At 38.1% G+C, this 18235-nt stretch overlaps 1 protein-coding gene and 1 long non-coding RNA gene across 3 annotated transcripts in view; one reads left to right on the top strand and one right to left on the bottom strand.

Moving 5' to 3' along the window:
- The window catches only part of LOC117938043, an 11010-nt gene extending 8903 nt beyond the window's left edge, over window positions 1-2107 (top strand). The window contains exon 3 of the long non-coding RNA XR_004655312.1: window positions 2053-2107. This is a non-coding gene — a long non-coding RNA (uncharacterized LOC117938043). The remainder of the gene's footprint in view (window positions 1-2052) is intronic.
- lsamp (limbic system associated membrane protein) overlaps window positions 1-18235 on the bottom strand; it is a 603277-nt gene that overhangs the window by 303025 nt on the left and 282017 nt on the right. The window lies entirely within an intron of this gene.

Genomic DNA, 18235 nt, shown 5'->3' with positions numbered 1-18235 from the left:
TGGAAAATGGCTGCAATGAAACAAAGAGTGAAAAATTTAAAGGGGTCTGAATACTTTCCGTACCCACTGTATGTTGCATTGTGTATGCAGAACATGACCCATGGATTTGCAGCTTTAATTTATGCTAGCATTACAATGACTAATTCAGAAACTACTGAATAGGTTTTAGGAACAATATAATTCTTCTGTTTGCAAAGAATTTTGAAACACATGGCAGTCAGAGCTCCTTGACTTTTGCGTGATGAGAGCACTGTAGCAGTAAACCGATGAGTCACCATTACAGTCCCTTACTGTACAGACAGAATAGTCTAGATACTGAATTTGGGGTAATGAATAGCCAGAAGAATTTAGCTGACAGCCAGTGAAGAGAAGCCAGGGAAGTAATCCAGAATTTCCCTGACGCAAAAGCAACATTTATATGACGGAAATACCGAATGAAAGCTAAGAACATTATGGACTTAAGTGATTCATCCTATCTTTTACGCTGATGTCTGCACTTAGCATTCAGCCTGCCAAAGGAGCAACAATTTAGCCTCCATACTTTCAATCTGTTGTGCTGTCATTATGTTTGCATCCTGTTCGTCCTTTAACACCATCGCCTCCCTTCAGTCAAGTTTTCATTTCATCCTTTTATTCCATTTATACAATCACCATCTACATATGAATGTCATTCTAAAGAAATCCAAATTTCTTATTCCGATTTGACCCAACAACAATTTAAGATATAAGCCACAGGAGCATAAAACAGTGAATAGCCACAATGTGCAGACTCACAATGAAAAAAGAAATCAAACTGCATTTATCTGCATGAAACAGTGTCCCCTGGACATGGGAGGTGAGAGAAGTGATAAGAGAGGGAAGGGGGAAAATTAGTACATAGTTCAGTGCCACTAGCATCTGACATTAACTCTCACTGCCCTTCTAAGTCTAAAGTATAATACATACTGTTCATACAAAAGTACTTAACATTTTGTAAATGAATGATTCCTTGCTACCCTTTTTCATGGAAGACATTCTGACTTTAGAGCAGGTGATGCAACTAATGGCAATAGTGATGGCTCAATTATATTCAGTTCTGATCAACCAGAATATTTATAACAGAGAGCAGGGGCTTTCAAAGTGGTGAAACATGCATGGGATCCTTGACATTTTTACTTAAAAGATTATACCCTATGGCTGCTTTTAAAAGATCTGTTCCTGGCAGATTATGATATTTTCCCATCATCTAAATGCATTCTATCTGCCTTCTAACCATCATGAACATTCATGTTAAAGTAATATAAAGACTTTTGCTCCAGTTAATGGACGTTATATGTATGTTTTGATATTATTAGTAATCACTCAATAAGAGAGGCTGCCTTGAGAATGTGCCCAGGTAAAATTAGAGTTACAGTTAAAACAAAATAGAAAGTTGTAAACCTACTCCATCAATCTATGTTCAGTCCAATTGAAAAGCCAAACATATGTCAGCGGTATAAATTGTTGAATGGGTATTGCCACAGTGTTTAAAGGCTCAACACTCAGAATGTCTGTTTATCATAAATATTTATAAAATGAAATGATTGCACTTGAAACCATCAGGAACATTTAATCCACGTTGAAGGTGACACACAAAATTATATTTACACCAACAATTTCCAGTTAACTGTATTTATGACAGTGATGGCCAATGCTCCCTGAAAATTGATGATTTCTTTCTGAAAGCCTATTACTGATCTTATTGGGCTCTGTTTTGATTTCTGCACCACTTGATACATCCCTTCAAGGAGAATTCAAAATTGTGTAAGGCCCAACGTATCCTCAGAGGTCCAACAGGTGCATAGTTTCTCCTCGGGTTTCCTAATCCCTGTAACACTGTCATATGTTCAAAGTACAAGAGCTATATTAAAGTTTTTTTTTATATATACAGCAAGTCTAGGAGCTTTATAAATATTGTGAACATTTCAAAACACTTAATCCACAGAAGAATGCAAATAGGCAGTAGTCAAAAACGGGGCCTTTCAATGACAACTTCAGTAAGGTTGTGATGTAACAACAATACTATGTATACAGTAGGTAGAAAGTGCCGCTACAGTACTGTTACAATCATTCCCTGGCTGCAATGTTGAAGAGACTATGAGCGCACATGCGGAAGACCAAGAACAATCAGAGCAAAATAGACTTTTTTTCGGGAGGGGTGTCTTAAAGAGACGGGTGCTAAAACGGAGTGTTTCGGACAAAGGTTGAATAAAGGTATATTCAGACAGACAGTATGAGTAAAAAATGTCTTTCTTAAACATTAAAGCATTTAACATGGTCTCATATAAAAGCCATGATACAAGTATTAACTTGAAATGAGTATAAAAACAACTACCTTTTTTTTTTACCTACTTTCAACTACCTGTTTGCTTTTCCTATTCCCACATGTTCCCCGCTGCTACTACTGCAGAAAGGGTTTGACTATAGAGTCAGAGCATAAATAAAAAAAATTATAAATAACAGCAGGGAAAGTAAAAGTAGGAATGCCTTCAAAGTGGGCTGGGAGGTAGAGACGGGACTCTAATGTCATCATTCTCCAGGCTATTTTCCTGGCAGCACATCACCTCACCCCTCAACCACCTTCACTCTCAATTAAGTCCTGCATCACATATATAATCCTCCTTCTCACCTACAAACCCCTCCATGCCCTGGCCCCAGAGTACCTCTCTGACCTCCTCCATCCATACAACCAACACCAAAACATGCAGTCCTCAAACGGTGGCCCGCTCTCCATTCCCCACATTCAGATATCCGAAATGCTACATCCTGGGGCCTTTAATTTAAAAAAAATCCTGAAACACCTCCCTTAGCTTAGCCACAGTTATTCTGTAAAGTGTCCTTGGGTTTCATGAAAGGTGCTATATAAATAGAAGTTATTACTAATATTATTATTATTATGAATGTCCTGTTTTGTCACAAATGAATGGAAATGGGGAGAACTGTCTGTTCTATATGTAATAAAGACATAGTGGGGCAGGAAATTGGACACAGTTGGACAATTTAGGTGATGGATTGTACATTGACGGACAGGAGGAAGGGAGGAAAGAGATGTAAAGAGGAAAAGTAGGGAGAATACATGAAAACAAACACTGATGTAACTAGGAAGAAAGAGAGAAGCAAAGGATGGAATTGAGGAGCCAAGTGACAACGTGACAGATGGAAACACTCACAGCTTCACAGCATGTCTTTATCACAGTACAGAGAATGGCCGACCCTCAGAGATTCCCTTCCCGGTGAAGCAGATCACAGCTGCATTTGAGTACAGCTCATTAAAGCTCAATTTTTTTTTTAAATGTTCCACATTGACAACATGTCTTGTATAACACAAAACAACTTATAGAAACAGGGCCTCTTTCTAAAAGAGCTATGGCAATGTATTTTTATAAATAAGATAAATAATGGTAAACTCTGCTAAGCATGCCTGACCCTATACTCGTAGTTCTTGCTGTAGTGATGTTCTGCTTTTAAGTCTAAAGTAATCTTGCCGGAGGGGAAAATGACCAAATTTCACTGAACTGGATCAGGACCTACATAGAGATAATACTATACAGAGCTACCACCAAGTGCAGTTTTAAAACAACATTTCTCAAATGTCAGTGCATCTGTTAACATTTCCATCTTAATGTAGAATTCTGCACGTTCTCTATCCCTCTACAAAAAACCTTATGCTCACTACATATTAATCTGAATGCATCAAGCATTCCCGTCTGCACCACAGTATTCCCCAGCATCACAATGCACCTCTGATTTGCAGGGGGCGGACATATTTTTTAGGCCATAGCAAGTTGTGTTCTTCTTTTATAATTCCATGTTACTTTTATGTTCTGGTTATTTGGTACCTATTGATGTAATCCGAAATGTAATCCAAAGCAACAACAGCACAAAATGTGGCCATCAAAGAAATCAGATCTGAATTGAGCCTTATCTGACAAGGTATTTTACTAAGTACTTCTCAATACTAAGTATTTATAAGAAGGTTTGTTCATTCATATCAAAATACATGCTGCATACATACAGGTGGTGCTTGTACACCACCTGTATGTTCTACTCTATTCCAGGAGCTTCCAAATTATATTTATTTCAACCAAAGATGATTACAGCAGCTTTGATTTCCTTCACATCCTGCTGATTAAATTAAAAATCCTAACCAAACAGCTTGGAATGGCACAAACTGAAGCTCAAATGAAATCAAAGAGCCATCAGGATATTTTAACAAGCTGTGCACGTCTTTGTGTGTGTGTGTGTGTGTGTGTGTGTGTGTGTGTGTGTGTGTGTGTGTGTGTCTGTGTGTGTGTGTGTTGAATGAATCTTACTCTCTCTTCTCAACTCAGTGACGTCACTACCCCTCTGGCATACACGAATGAGCAAAACACACACAGACTTGCACACAGTTGGCACAGGTTCAAAGACTCCCCCCTTACCTAGACAAAAACAAGAAAAAAAGTAATGGTAAATGAGCAAGTACAAAAAAAACGAACACACATTATCATATTTTTACAAACGTTTTACAACATGGCAGTAAATAACTGTGGATCAGGTGAAACATGCAAACGAAACAGATATGAAATCTCAACCCAAAAACAAATGTTCCTCCGACACCATCTCCACTTCAACTTTATAATTGAAAGTGAAGTGTATAAAGTAGTAGTTTTTTGACAGAAAACCATTTGACAGTAACACAAGGATCCAAGTGAGCCTCTCTCACAGGTAGTTATTTCCCATGAATCCCTCCTGCAGTGATTCATTTTTTTTTAGGCAGCCAGCACACGTTGTACTATGTGCCTTTTGGGAAATATAGCCCAAAACAAATCAGTCCAACGGGATGCATAAATTCTTGCCATATAGCATGAGTGTGACATTCAAAATTACCTTTTCTATAAGTGACACTCCCTAACAGCAAAGGCAACATGTCATTGTGATATGTATCATCTTTGACAGCGCGCAGTTTTTAAAAAAAAAGCCTTTTTCAGGGCAGCACAGACCTCCGGAACAATTTAGAACAGCAGCCTACAAGACGTTATGGCTGTCTTTGACCAGGCCACAGGCTGGCAAATGTGCGAGTCCTTCTCATGATCAAAGAGTTTTTCATAACAGGGCTCCACAGTGCAAAATCCACAGTAATTGGGGCCTGACTGGAATAATTAATTTTCTTTCAATGCAGGACATCAATTCAAAACAGATCAATTGTGTTGTGAACATTTTGTTAACATTGAAGCACTTTGTTGTAGTTTTTATATTGTTCTCTACTACAAATTGAAGGGCAAGACTGTTGTAGAATAAAACAAATAGTGAAGCTAAAACTTGCCAGACTGTCCTGTACACACACTTCCAGTAGCCTACTGTAAATGAAACAAACAAAGTAAACAAAGTTAAATGTAAACCTACAAAAACCATAATTCCTCCTGGGTGCAAAAAATAATTCATCAAAGTAGAGGACTTTTTTATGTCTAACTGACTCCAATAAAACAGCTCTGGAATTAAAATAAACTTTGTAAAGCTTATGATATTCACTTTTTATTCAAACTGCTGCATTGCACTGCAGTACATTGAAATGTTTCTCCAAATCATAAAGAGAAAACCTTCTACATCCATATAAAAATCTTTGTATCGGCGCCCTAATTATCCCAATAACCATTAGAAGGTTGAGAGCTGTAGAGACACATTTCCCTGACTGTGAATAAGTTTTAGAGAGTGTTAATGGGAATTATGTGCACAAGGGAGGCAGGCATTTAAGTGCTCCAGCAGCCTTTCTCTTGGAGGTATTTGTTTTGCTCATTGTACTTGAGGAAATGATTTATTGCTTCAGAGAGTTCTCACTGTGGGAAAATGGACTGAAGGAAATCAATTCTGAATTTGACCCTTCGAGGGCAAGACATTGATTTCTGGCAACAATAAGCAGTCATGCTTCCCTCTGCTTTCTTAGATGTTTTTAAGAAACAACATCAGACATGTCTTTCTTTTACTTAGCCACCATGAAGAGTGAGTAAATTGTGCTCATGAAAACACAGCAGCAGCAGCTACAATATACGGCATAGTTTTTTTGTATGTACTACCATCTGTTCTGTTTTCGTGTCTGACAGGTTGTGCTTTAAGATGTGTTATTTTTCAACATGTGGATAAAAACAAAGACTTTTAAATCATTTTCCTTGGAGGTCCGTTCCCCTCAAGTCTTTATAAGCTCACCACCAATGATGTACAATGGGCTAAGGGCAAATAACTGAGAAAGAAAAACAATTACATCTCATCCACTATTATTGTGAAAGGAGACTCATTGACAAAGCAGCAGATACGTCACCTTGTCTGTATGGTTTACCAAAAACACATAAGGGAAACTATCCCCTCAGACCCATTGTCAGCAGTCTTAACTCAGTCACGTACAAAATTGCTAAATACCTGGCAACTATATTAGGACTCCTGGTTGGCAACACTAATCATCACATACAGAATTCCAAGGACTTTCTGGACAAGGTCCAGGGACTCCCATTGGAGGCGGATGGAACCATGGTGTCATACAATGTTACATCTTCCGTGCTAATTACCTTGGCAGTAATTAGAGACTAGAGACTGGGAAGGAACGATTGTGCCATGACCACACTTTACAAGACAGAACACTTACTCCAGATCAGGTGGGTTCATTGTTGAGGTTATGTTTGAACACCCCCTACTTTAAATTTAAGGAGGCCTTTTATAGACAGAAGCATGGCTGTGCGATGGGCTCCACTGATGACGGGCGCAGAGGTTTGCCAGAGCTCCAACTGCTGTCTGTCCGCCCGGCTGTCTGACGGTTTGGTGTTTTGGTACATTTGGTTTTAACGCCTGATGTGAAGTGTAGGCCTACAGTACATATGAAAACCCTGTGTTCTGCTCTGTCCTTCTACTGTACCTGATTCTTATAGTGTTTAGTTTTACATTACAGGCTGTATTCAGCATCACTGATAATTTTGTATTAATAAAACGTAGTAAACATTACATTTCACAATGTTTTGTGTCCATAACATAATTGTGTTATTGTACAATTTAGCAGTAAAATAATTAGCCTATGTAAGTCAAGCCTACATCTTTCAACTTGGGAACAAAACGTGCTCCTTGGGGAAAAGTAAGTTACCATAAGCCCTGTTCATGCTAATTAAACAACTGGTCTTTGGGGTCAAGTGTTGTCTTATACAGCCCATATCCCAGATGTGAAAGCCCCCTTACTGGACTACTGAATATAATGATATTCCGTTATATTTTGTATTTAAATTGTAACCTGCCACCAGCATTTTTTTGATTTCCATTACATAAATATTGACCTTTTTACCATATAAAGGGCCTAAAATGTGTCAGAATGCAGGAATTGAAGTATTTTACCCTCAAAATTTCCAAAAATTATGAGCAAGGAAAAACCCTGAAGAGAGCCATAAAAACATATTTAGATTGCAGTTAGAGTTAAAACAGATAAAAAAATATGGAGAACCAGACAGACAATATGTACAGTTTCAACAGAGAGAAACACGGACAATCAAACAGACAGACAGTGACAACAAATAACGTACTGTAGAGAATGACAGTGACAGCATGCAACATGCATTGTTACTTACGTGAAATGTTTAAAAATCTATTACATAAGGTATTGCTTATATTTTTTCCCCATGTGTACACAAATGTAGTTAGTGAATGCACATGTCTGTGGCTAGGGCTGCATGGTAATGTGGGCTTGTGTGGCTACAGTGCCAGGGCTGAATTTTTATCCCAGTCTGGCCTTGGTTTGAATTACACTGGTTTAATCTCTGTTAAAATAAATATCATTGAAGGAAATAAGAACAAACAACAATATATATGAGCTGTTTAAAGCATTAAACTGTAGGGTAGACGGACATTAAATCTTTCTGTAAAGCACCACTAAAAGTATAGCACATCATTTGAAAATGTTGATGTCAGAGGGATGATTAGACGTCAGCTGATAGCTGTTGGCCTGATGAATGAGCAATTGTGAGACATGAATACGACTTCCCCAGCACATCTTATTATCTCATAACTGCTTATTATTTGTTAGAAGAGAGAAAGCATTGGATTCAACTGTCACTCACTCGTCCCTGGTGATCGATAAGGACCTGCTGAAGATGCAGCAATTTGTTTTACACACAGGGTCTTCATCATAACACAACAGACAAACCTGGGACTTGGCTTAGAGATTGACTCAAGGATCCTTGGTCTATTTGAATCTGAACTGCAAATTCTCAAACTAATGAGCAGACTCCCACAGAGGTACGTACACATGCAGGTGCAAACACAAATAAACCTACTGCACTATAGGTGCTGGTTGCAGGGGTGTAGGGCACATTTTACAATCTGATAGAGAAGCAAGTCTAGAATTACCTTAGTCGACCCTCCCAGACACCCACACACGCACACAATATAGAAGCTATCATCGTTGTAATGATCCCTATCCTAGGAGGACCTTCCAAAGGGTTTACTCTGGAGCAGAATAAATTAGGAGGCTCCCTGCTGCCTCACTGTAATTGTTATTAGAAAGATAATTAACAGGAGGTGAGAGGAGAGGAGTGGGAAGAGAAAATAAGTTAATACCTTGTAAGATAATGCAATAAAGTGCATTGTGATAAATTAGCATAACACTAGTCTCCAGTTAACAAAATCAAAGCCCCCTCTGTTTGGTAATGTATGTGCTTGATGAATTAAACAACTTGGATAGATGAGGGAAAACTAACCTCAGTTTGTAACCACTCTCTTCTCTGTCTCTCATTCTCTAACTCATATTAACCTTTCTCCCTTTGAGCACTGGCAGACAGACACATCATAGCCTTGTTACTATGATCAGAAACCCCCAATTACCAAATTATGCTGCATATAGAATGTACCAAATCAAATTTAACATTCAATGACTTGCAGAAATGGAGACAAAGCGTCAGGATGCATGATTTATCCTCAAAACAATGGGTTACACTATACTTTAAGGTATCTACATAAAAGTGACATGACACTGTCAAGGATGTGTCATAAACATTATAAAAAATGTAAAATGTTTATGACATAACGCTTCTTTTAGTAAGTGCCATTTGGTTTTGTCATGACAAGTTATAGTTAAGGTTAAGGCTCATGTGTCATGACTGTGTCATGACAGCGTCATGTCACCCTTATGTAGATATCTTCAAGTAAAGTGTTAACAAACAATTGGGGAAAGAAAAGTCAGCTGAGAAAAAAAATGTGTTTCCCAAAACTATCACGATATTACATATTAATTTTACAGAAAGCTCTCATGAACATTTGTATACAGTCGACAGGGAGGAGAGGAACAAAATAAAGTTAGAAGCGACAAGGCTTTCAATTAAAACGTGAGCACCCCTGACCTTGTGCCATTGAGAAAAGTATTAAAGTGCATGCAGTGTTTTGATGGAATGAACACTCAATGCTATTCTAGTCTGCATATGGCAATAAACTACACCTGCTATGTGAATTGTATTTCATTATCTTTTTTACCTTTTCTTTAGTGCCATTCCTCCCTCTCATAATGAGAGTTGTTACAATTTCCCCTTCCAAAACAGCTCCTGATGTTTGATTCTTTAACAATATGGCTTGCAGATGCGTAATACTGAGTACATTTAAATTCATGTTTTTTTTTTCTCTGTCTATTAAAGAAGATTATAATGAGTACAGCTATGCATGAACAGATTTATATAAAAAAATCACCCTGGATAGCAGAACCTGTACCAGCGAATTAATGTCACAACCCTTTGTTGAATAATGTTCTTACCTAGCCAAGGTGAAACATGTTTATGATAGAAGCAAGTCACAGCGTCCTAATTTACAAAAATAATAGGAAAAAGGGAAGTGAAGAAACCTTTGACAATGATTGCTGAGTACATTGTGCGGAGTTCGCACTACAAGCAAACCATGGCGTCAGAGTGAGTTTTTTTCCTGTGCAGTTGCCACATTAATTGTTCTCATCTATTAGAATACATCAGGAAAATGGAGGGTAGTTAAGCACATGCCCTATTTTAATGATATACGCGCACAGCGTAAAGCGCATGGCACAGGTGCGTTTAGGGCATGTCCAAAACCACTTTTGCTATTTTAACGCCCAAAATAGGGTCTGTGCAGCGGGCACATGGTTCTGAAGGGTTCCCTGTGTGTGAGAAGCACAGTGTGTGTGTGCTGTGCATAAGCCTAGTTGCATTTTACTAATGCGTTGTTAAAGTAACAATGAAATGCCGCATTATTGACTTTAGATCAGGTTTTTGTTGGTCAATGGCGCAATGCACTTCATGCTGCCTCAAGATAGCAATTCGCCAAGAATTCACTTGAACACACCTCCCTGTAAGGCCAGAACGCCCATGGGTGCAACGATGGAAGGTGCATTTGCTATATAAATAACGTGTGCGCTGGATGGGACATTAACAAATGCATCGGCCTTGAACTAGCAAAGACACTTGCACCAGGCTTTGTGCTACGCTGCCGGGTGCAAGATAGGGTCCTGAGTGCAAACATGCTCTTAGCCTACCAGGCAGCAACAATCAACACCACATGACATTTTCAGAGTAAAAACAAACTCTGCAAGTCTTAGCTTTGGCAAACTTTCACCAGCTGTTAGCCTTTCATTTAGTTTACTCTGTGTAAGTGGAGGAGCTTGGCTCAACCTCCAGAGGGATTTCTATCACTCAATGTGAGATTTTTACCATCTGCTTGAACGGAATACCAATGACAAGCAATGCATTAATTAAAACTAAAGTGGAAATACAGTATGATAATGCAGGTGACATTCATCATAAAAACATGAGAGACACAAGAGACATTTCAAGCTGCAACATGTAACTTTTGAGCTGTTAAAACTTCAGAATCAGACTTTATTTAACAAGCATATGTGTGACTTTGTTTGGTGCGTTCTATCTGAGAAGAGTTATAGTGAAGTCGACCAAAGGCCTGATTTTTTACAACACTTTCCACTAAACAGATCAGAAACTATACCTATTAATTTATCTAACATCCTTCATACACTTCATATTCTTAACCCAGGGCTATCCCCTGTGTGGACACACAGATCTGGATTGGATGATTGGACAACAAAAACTTGACACAAATGCCATTGTTTAGTTTATACATCATGTTGAGAAAACAGCATTTTTTTCAAGTTACCTAAATATCATAAAAGGCCCTACAACTAAAACATACTTTCTATGACTAATATGCTCAGTATATGGGAGTTAACCAGTCCTAAAATAACTTTTGATTGCATAATGAGCTTGTATGTCAGTAGCCAACATTAAATGATGTCCCCCTTCTATTTAGCACGGATGTTTTCCTTTTAGTCCGTGTTTGTGTTGGCTTACTATTATCTGTCCCCCTGTAGCAATACTAGTGTAATGTGTCCATGGGTTTCATGAAATGAGCTATATTAATCTAAGTTACTACATTGGTTGCTCTAAAATTATCTTAATGCTTTGGCTTGTGACACAGTGACAGTAATACCCGGTTTAGCTGGCAAGACATCCAAATTAGGCTAAGTTACCGTACCATAACACTTGAGATGCTTTGTAAACTGTGAACCTGCATATCTGGGTCACATAAGTTTATTTTATTTTATTTTTTTAAAGGTAACAATTAAATAAAATATATATTAGTTCACTAAAAGAGACAATTTTGTTGCAAATTGCAATTATTTCTGAGACAATAAACTGTCCAGCTAAATTAGAAATTGTTACCAACCTACATGACTTTATGCGATTCCATTGTATTGTTAGTAGGACCTTAACCCAGTTAATTAGAGATGAAAACATTGTCAAGATGAATCATATTGTGCTAAGACTGGCCAGCCGTGGTAATGCTGATAGCATGGGACACATTCAAGATAGAGTTGGTTAGAGCTTTGGACCTGTGAGAATGTACAAGTTGGATAAAGCGGTGTTTGATATTAATTCATTATGCTAATTTAGCTGCTGTATTCCCCTAGCTGAAGCCTGACTGAGGGGGTTTGATTTTAAGGTTATGTATTTTATGTGCATGCATATAAGTGTGTCTGGGTGTGCACACATGCTTGGTGTATGTGTATTTGGCTCAGTGTCTAATGACCTAAATGATATTTTGTATTGGAGTTTTAATGAGGAAGTAAATTCTCAGAAAGATTTGTTTCCTTTGGATTAAACAGTGTGCCTTGAAGTGCCACAGTCTGTATTTTAGATAATTACTGTTTCATGTTAATTAGTATGCACACAGGTGGAAGGACATGTCTAAGATTAAAAGAAAAAGAATCCATGAAAGGGAAAAACTTAAACGAGTTCAGGCTTCAAACTGTGTTACTAAAAACCTGGGGTTATTCAGTAAAATGTACCTGATGATATCAGTAAAACTGTTCAGAGATAACTTTCCATTTTGAGATGAAAGCAGAACTTGGGTTATTATCATATATTTCTAACTTGTCACTCACATTTACCATGTGTCAGGCCGCTGACGGGTGTGTGTGTGTAAACTGTATGTGTGAGTGAGCTATAATTGCAGCATGTAAGACTACAGAAATGGATCCATGAAAGCCAGGTTGTGGACTGTCAGCTCAAACCGTTAGACACCCTGCCTTAAGAGACCAGAGGGAGTAATACATTTTATTTGATCATGTACTCTATTAAGGCTGCACAATTAATCAAATTTTAATCACAATCACAATTTTGACTTCCCACGATCAAATTTGCGTGATGGAGCGATTTCTTTTAAATGCGTCATTTCGTAGAACTTGCTCCGGTTTGCATAGCAAATCTACTTCTCCGTAAACCACTGTCTGATCATGAGCCAGTCAGTTGCTCCCTGCACCGCGCAGCTTAGTTTCAAAACGTAGACAGTCACAGAGGACAGAGTAACGTGAGGAAAACTCAACAGATGGCAGTCGGTTATACGTCAGTTTCAAGGTTTACCAGTTTACCAGTAAACGCAACATTTTGTCCCGTCTGTGTTATTCCAAAAACAGCTGTGAGCATGCCACCACAGTGCTAGTCGGTGGCAATGCTAATTAGCTTCTGTTAGCTTCTGTTAGCTCACAGGCTCTAGGGCGCGAGTAATATTTTTCCTCTAGGACGCACCGGTGCACAAAATGTCCTCGCATCACATGGCCAGAATACCATTGTTCATAAAAATGCAGCGCAGTGACGATACAGACATTTCATACACACGACGTGTGTCTCCGCCGTTTGACCCGCGCTGGACCCGTTCATGATAAGTCACCCGTCTCTCTGAGCCTATGTGACAATAACATTTGTTTTGGTTAAAATCAACAAATAATTGTGAGAATAATCATGATCACAATATTGATAAAAATAATCGTGATTATCGTTTTGGCCATAATCATGCAGCCCTATACTGTATATCTTTATTTATGTTTTTATCCTTTATTTTTTTCAATTTAAGGTTTTGATATCTTTGAACACTTAGTTGTGCTGAAAATAGATTTTGATATTGTTGAACATCATTATGTTGTTGTAAAGATGTTATTAACTATAATAAATCTAATTTGTGCAGCAACACGTAATATATTTGCACTGAATTGAAAGTGATGATATTTTACAAAACTACACTGAATTACAAGGCTGTAAAGAACAATGCGCTCTTGCAGATTTATATACTAATCCCTATTTTCCACAGGGCGCTGCGTTTGATAATTTACCAGTCGCGCCAGGCTCTCCATTTAAGATACGTGCCAGGTCTATCTTCACGAGAGCTGCAAGGCGTCCGCACAGCTAAGTAGGAAGTGAAACACCAAGAGTATCCAGTCAATTTACCAAAAGACACCTGATATTGCATATGTCTCCTCTAGAACACCACAGACAACGAGAGACCCTGCCTTAAGAGACTAGAGAGAACATGACTCCATCTAGCTTTACTTCAATACTCATGAACCATAACAGCTAACGATCCAACAACGACAGTGAACAGCAGAAACGTGGTCGACATTGAGCTGATATTGAAAAGTTGCTCTGTACATCATGTGACACAGTTAATCCATTCCTGTGAAACAACATCACTGGAGTTAGCAGTGGTACATCATTTTAGCAAATAGCTGCTTTGCCCGCCATTGACATTGCTCCAATATTACACTGATGATTTTCCTAACACATTAAACCTTGGTTAATATGTCAATGCTAGCAACAGCTTCTGTATAATTAGTTGTCATGTTTTGGTTCATGAAGAGGACAAGATGATGATGATGTCAGAGCCCTGCTATTGTATATTTGTATTTTGATGAATAAAACATTGTTAGAACATTGAATACAGCTGGAAAATTGAGCTGTCAGGCAGTAAAGCACAGGTTAATTACGCTATCAAAAGAGGTGTGGACTCTTTAAGACTCCAATCAAAAATGTGATTGGTTGTGCATGATTGTCCTGGTTGAAAAACTTTTTTTTGAATGCACTGATCACTTTTTACTGATTGCTAAATCAAGCATCCAATTTATCAATAGGAAAGACCCACTGTTGGGGCAGATATATATGCAGAAATGGTATTTTGGTTATAGAGATTGTGATGAGGGAAGACCTACTTTGGTATTTCTTGGTTTCAGAAGTAAGAAATGGCACAGATTGGGTAATTGGGAGCACCGGGACAATTCCCGGTGGGTTGGTCAGTTTTTGTTTTGGTTGCGAGGGTCAGCGGTGTTTAGTCACGGCACTGGGTTGAAATCCTAGTTGAAATATATCATGGATGCAGTCCCTAGGCTGGTTGCAATCACAGTAATAACAGATAATCATATTTATCTATTAATTTTGTCTTGCAGCCCAACATTATTTTCATTCATGCAGTCCAATACAGAGTGCATTCTGGTTATTACGTAATTAGGCCTCCGAAGGTACTTTGCTCAAAAACAAAACATCACCTCGTACACGTCAATCAGTGGTGCTTGTTAGAGGATGGGACCCGCCAGCAAAAGAAGCTATGAAAAAAAGACAATATTAAGTGCAAAGACAGCGCTGAAAGGTAACGTTTAAAAACGAAAAGCTCTAGAAAGTGACATGGCCAGATGTGCTAAACTGTTAACTCCTTTTAAAAAAAAACAGCTTGCAGTTTAAAAGTAAAATTTAAGACGAACCGACCAAAAGACCAAAAGAAGACGATGAGACGGGTAAACTAAGTTAGTTAGGAGCAGTGCAGGATGCTTGAGGTCTTGCAAAATGCAATACAATATTGCGTACAAACCAATTAGTTCCAATACATTCATGTTCTATACCCAAAGGTTGCTAGTGATCCATTATGCCTTTCATCCTTGAAAGTAGGATAGGATATATGCAAAGCCCAAGACTGAAAGGCAATAGGATGAAAGTAATATGAAATATTATACAAAGTAAAAAAATAGATGATGGTGATATTAAAAACTGCAATATATTTTATTTTCTTCTCATTTTATGTTCACATGTATTCTTTTTCAGATATCTGTAAACACTTATTTGCACAGAAAATATATATTGTTGAACATTCTGTTGTTTTAAAGATGTTAACTGTTCTAATACATCTACGTTGTGAAGCAACAGTTACTGTGTTTGAACTTAATTAGAAATTATATTTTCCATAAGGGCACTGTAATGCAAGGCTGTAGAGAACAGTATGCTATTGCAGATTTATATAATACAGTTTAAATTCCATTACAGTTGTAAAGTAAAGTGGGCCGGTCTAGGAAAGAAACTCCGGACCTGAAAATGAGTCCCACTTTGGCCCTGTTACCTATAGACATTAGTCCATACCTTACAGTGGGAGAACTTCTGATGTTTGGATTAGCAATAAACTCTTCTGGTTTAATCATCATTACAAGGAGGGAACAGAAAGTTAGAAAGAGAAGTTAGAAAATGTCTGGTGATTCAATAAAAAGTCAAAGGCACAAGCCTGTGTACACTTTTGGGATAACCCTGGGCCAGGTTTATTTTGGCAAGAACAACCACAGAGCTTCTGTTTTCTGTAGGGCAATAAATCATAGATAGAGTTATTGGTGTAGTTACAGTATATAGAGCTAATTCAAATATAAAAGATAATGAGTAGCAGCTGAACATCAGACGACATGTGAAAAACAACAACAACAAGGTACAATTGCTTGCTTGCTGACAAGTTATTGTAATCAGTAGTGGAAGGAGTATAGTGATGGTTTGATTTTTAAATATCGCAAGTGTTGATCTTTAATAAAGCTTTGTGTTTTTTACTGCATTAAATGTAATTTGAGATTCATTGCAGGCTGAACTGTTCAATGGCCTTGAACAGAGTAAAGCTCTCAACATGACAACGACTTTGTAAATACAAGGATTACTGCGGCATAAGATGAACACAGCCATGTCTGACAGTAGAAGTGCACAGCTTGAGATCAATGGAGCAAACATCTTGTTATTCAGTGACAGCATTGTGTTACTCCTTGGCCTGAAACGCAAGCACTCTGTGGAAAATGTTTGACTGAATGAAAACCATGCTTATGTATTGAGTTTATTGTGTTCCTTTTGTTTGAGATATGGTAAACAATTACCATTTAGATTACATTTTGACAATAGAGATACTGATTACACAGTTGTTTTTTTTACTTTTTCCGTTCCTTATAATTGGCTAGTGAATCAATACATGTATTGAAGCATACACAATGCAGGGTTAATTATATATCATTACTACCACAGCATTGAAATGCAGAGTCATCATTACATTTCTTTTCTTGATAAAAGAAGAAGAAAAAAGTGAGTGTGTGTGTGTGAGCAGTCTGAGCTTACATAATGAGACATGATCCTGAAGAGAGAAGCCATAGTGGGATTCATAAAACGACAAAAACAACAACAATGTGAAAAGAAAAAGCCAGGCCCAGCTGAGCCCCCAGCACTTAAAACTCATAAGCTCATCATCATAAGGACACTCATTTCAAGAGGAGACTAATGAGCCCTAATTAGATTTTTGAGTGGCAATTATTGAAAGAACATTATCCGAAACTGCCGTTCTTCCCTTACTTAAAAATGCTAGTTTAGCCACATAATCCTGTTTTAGTTGACTGAGCTATCTTCCTTCTGTGAGTAAGTAATAGACAGAGACTTTGCCACAGAGCAGTCACTAGAGAGGTTTGTATTATGTAGAGAAGCTTTTGAGAGGGCATATTTCATGAAAGGAGAAGCATTAATAAGTCTGCAACAACCAACTGAAACTGATAGAGAGAGAGAGACAGAGAGAGAGAGAGAGAGAGATAGACAGGGAGGAAAGGAAAGAAAAAACAATACTGCACGTTATGAGCCTGTCAACAACACACATCCTGTCAGTGTACTAATGTTTAACCCAAGGGGGTAAGCCTCTCCTCTCTAAGCGTAGCTCCCATGGCGCCATTTTAATGCTACGAAGCCATCACCCGCTGTTAGCATTCCATGACTGCAATTCAGTTTGTACATCACTTTGACAGTGATAACTTTATATCTGAAGCGTTTAAAGACTTTATATGTCCGTTATTTCTAAAGAAACACAACGTTGTATAAAAGGCTCCATTACCCTGTACCTCACGTTATGGCTCAATAGCAGATGTTTTTGTAAAAACAGGCTTGTGACATAACCACGCAACTTGCTGTTGCATAGTCGACAAATCACTGTATTGTCAGGAAAAGCTTGCAGACAGTTTGGACTTCCATTAGCTGTTTAGGTTTAATTACTAATGTTAACTAGCATGTTAGTTAGTAATAATTAGCATGTAACTATGTCAGCTCCCAACATATACCTACGCTCTCTGTCTCTGCAAGATTGGTAATGATTGAGATTTCTCTTGGCACAGCTACCAGTAGACTTACAACTTTCAGAAAGGTTGCTTAAGTCCAGAGGTGGGTAGTAACGAGTTACATTTACTCCGTTACATTTACTTGAGTAAGTTTTTGAAAAAATTGTACTTCTAGGAGTAGTTTTAAATCACTATACTTTTACTTTTACTTGAGTAGATTAGTGAAAAATAAACTGTACTCTTACTCCGCTACATTAGGCTACAATGAGCTCGTTACTCGTTGCTACGCTTCATTGTTTTTACCCCCGCGTACGTCTCATTTTAATGTTTTATTTTGACAGAGAGAGAGACTTCCGCTGAAGGCTCTACCACGTGACTGTGCTTAACCAATCACACGTCGTTGTGCAGTCACGTGACCATACTTGTTTCAGCAGCGGGATAGGTTAGCCCATAGACATAAAGAGGTTAGCTTTACAGTCGTAGAAAAGCAAAGACGTCAGATTTAAACGTCGCCAAGGCAACGCAGACCAG

Source organism: Etheostoma cragini, chromosome 3 (genome assembly GCF_013103735.1).
Source record: "Etheostoma cragini isolate CJK2018 chromosome 3, CSU_Ecrag_1.0, whole genome shotgun sequence".
In the NCBI taxonomy this organism is placed as follows: domain Eukaryota; kingdom Metazoa; phylum Chordata; class Actinopteri; order Perciformes; family Percidae; genus Etheostoma; species Etheostoma cragini.
Note: the sequence above shows the minus strand (reverse complement) of the source record. Positions and strands in the feature narration are given on the sequence as shown.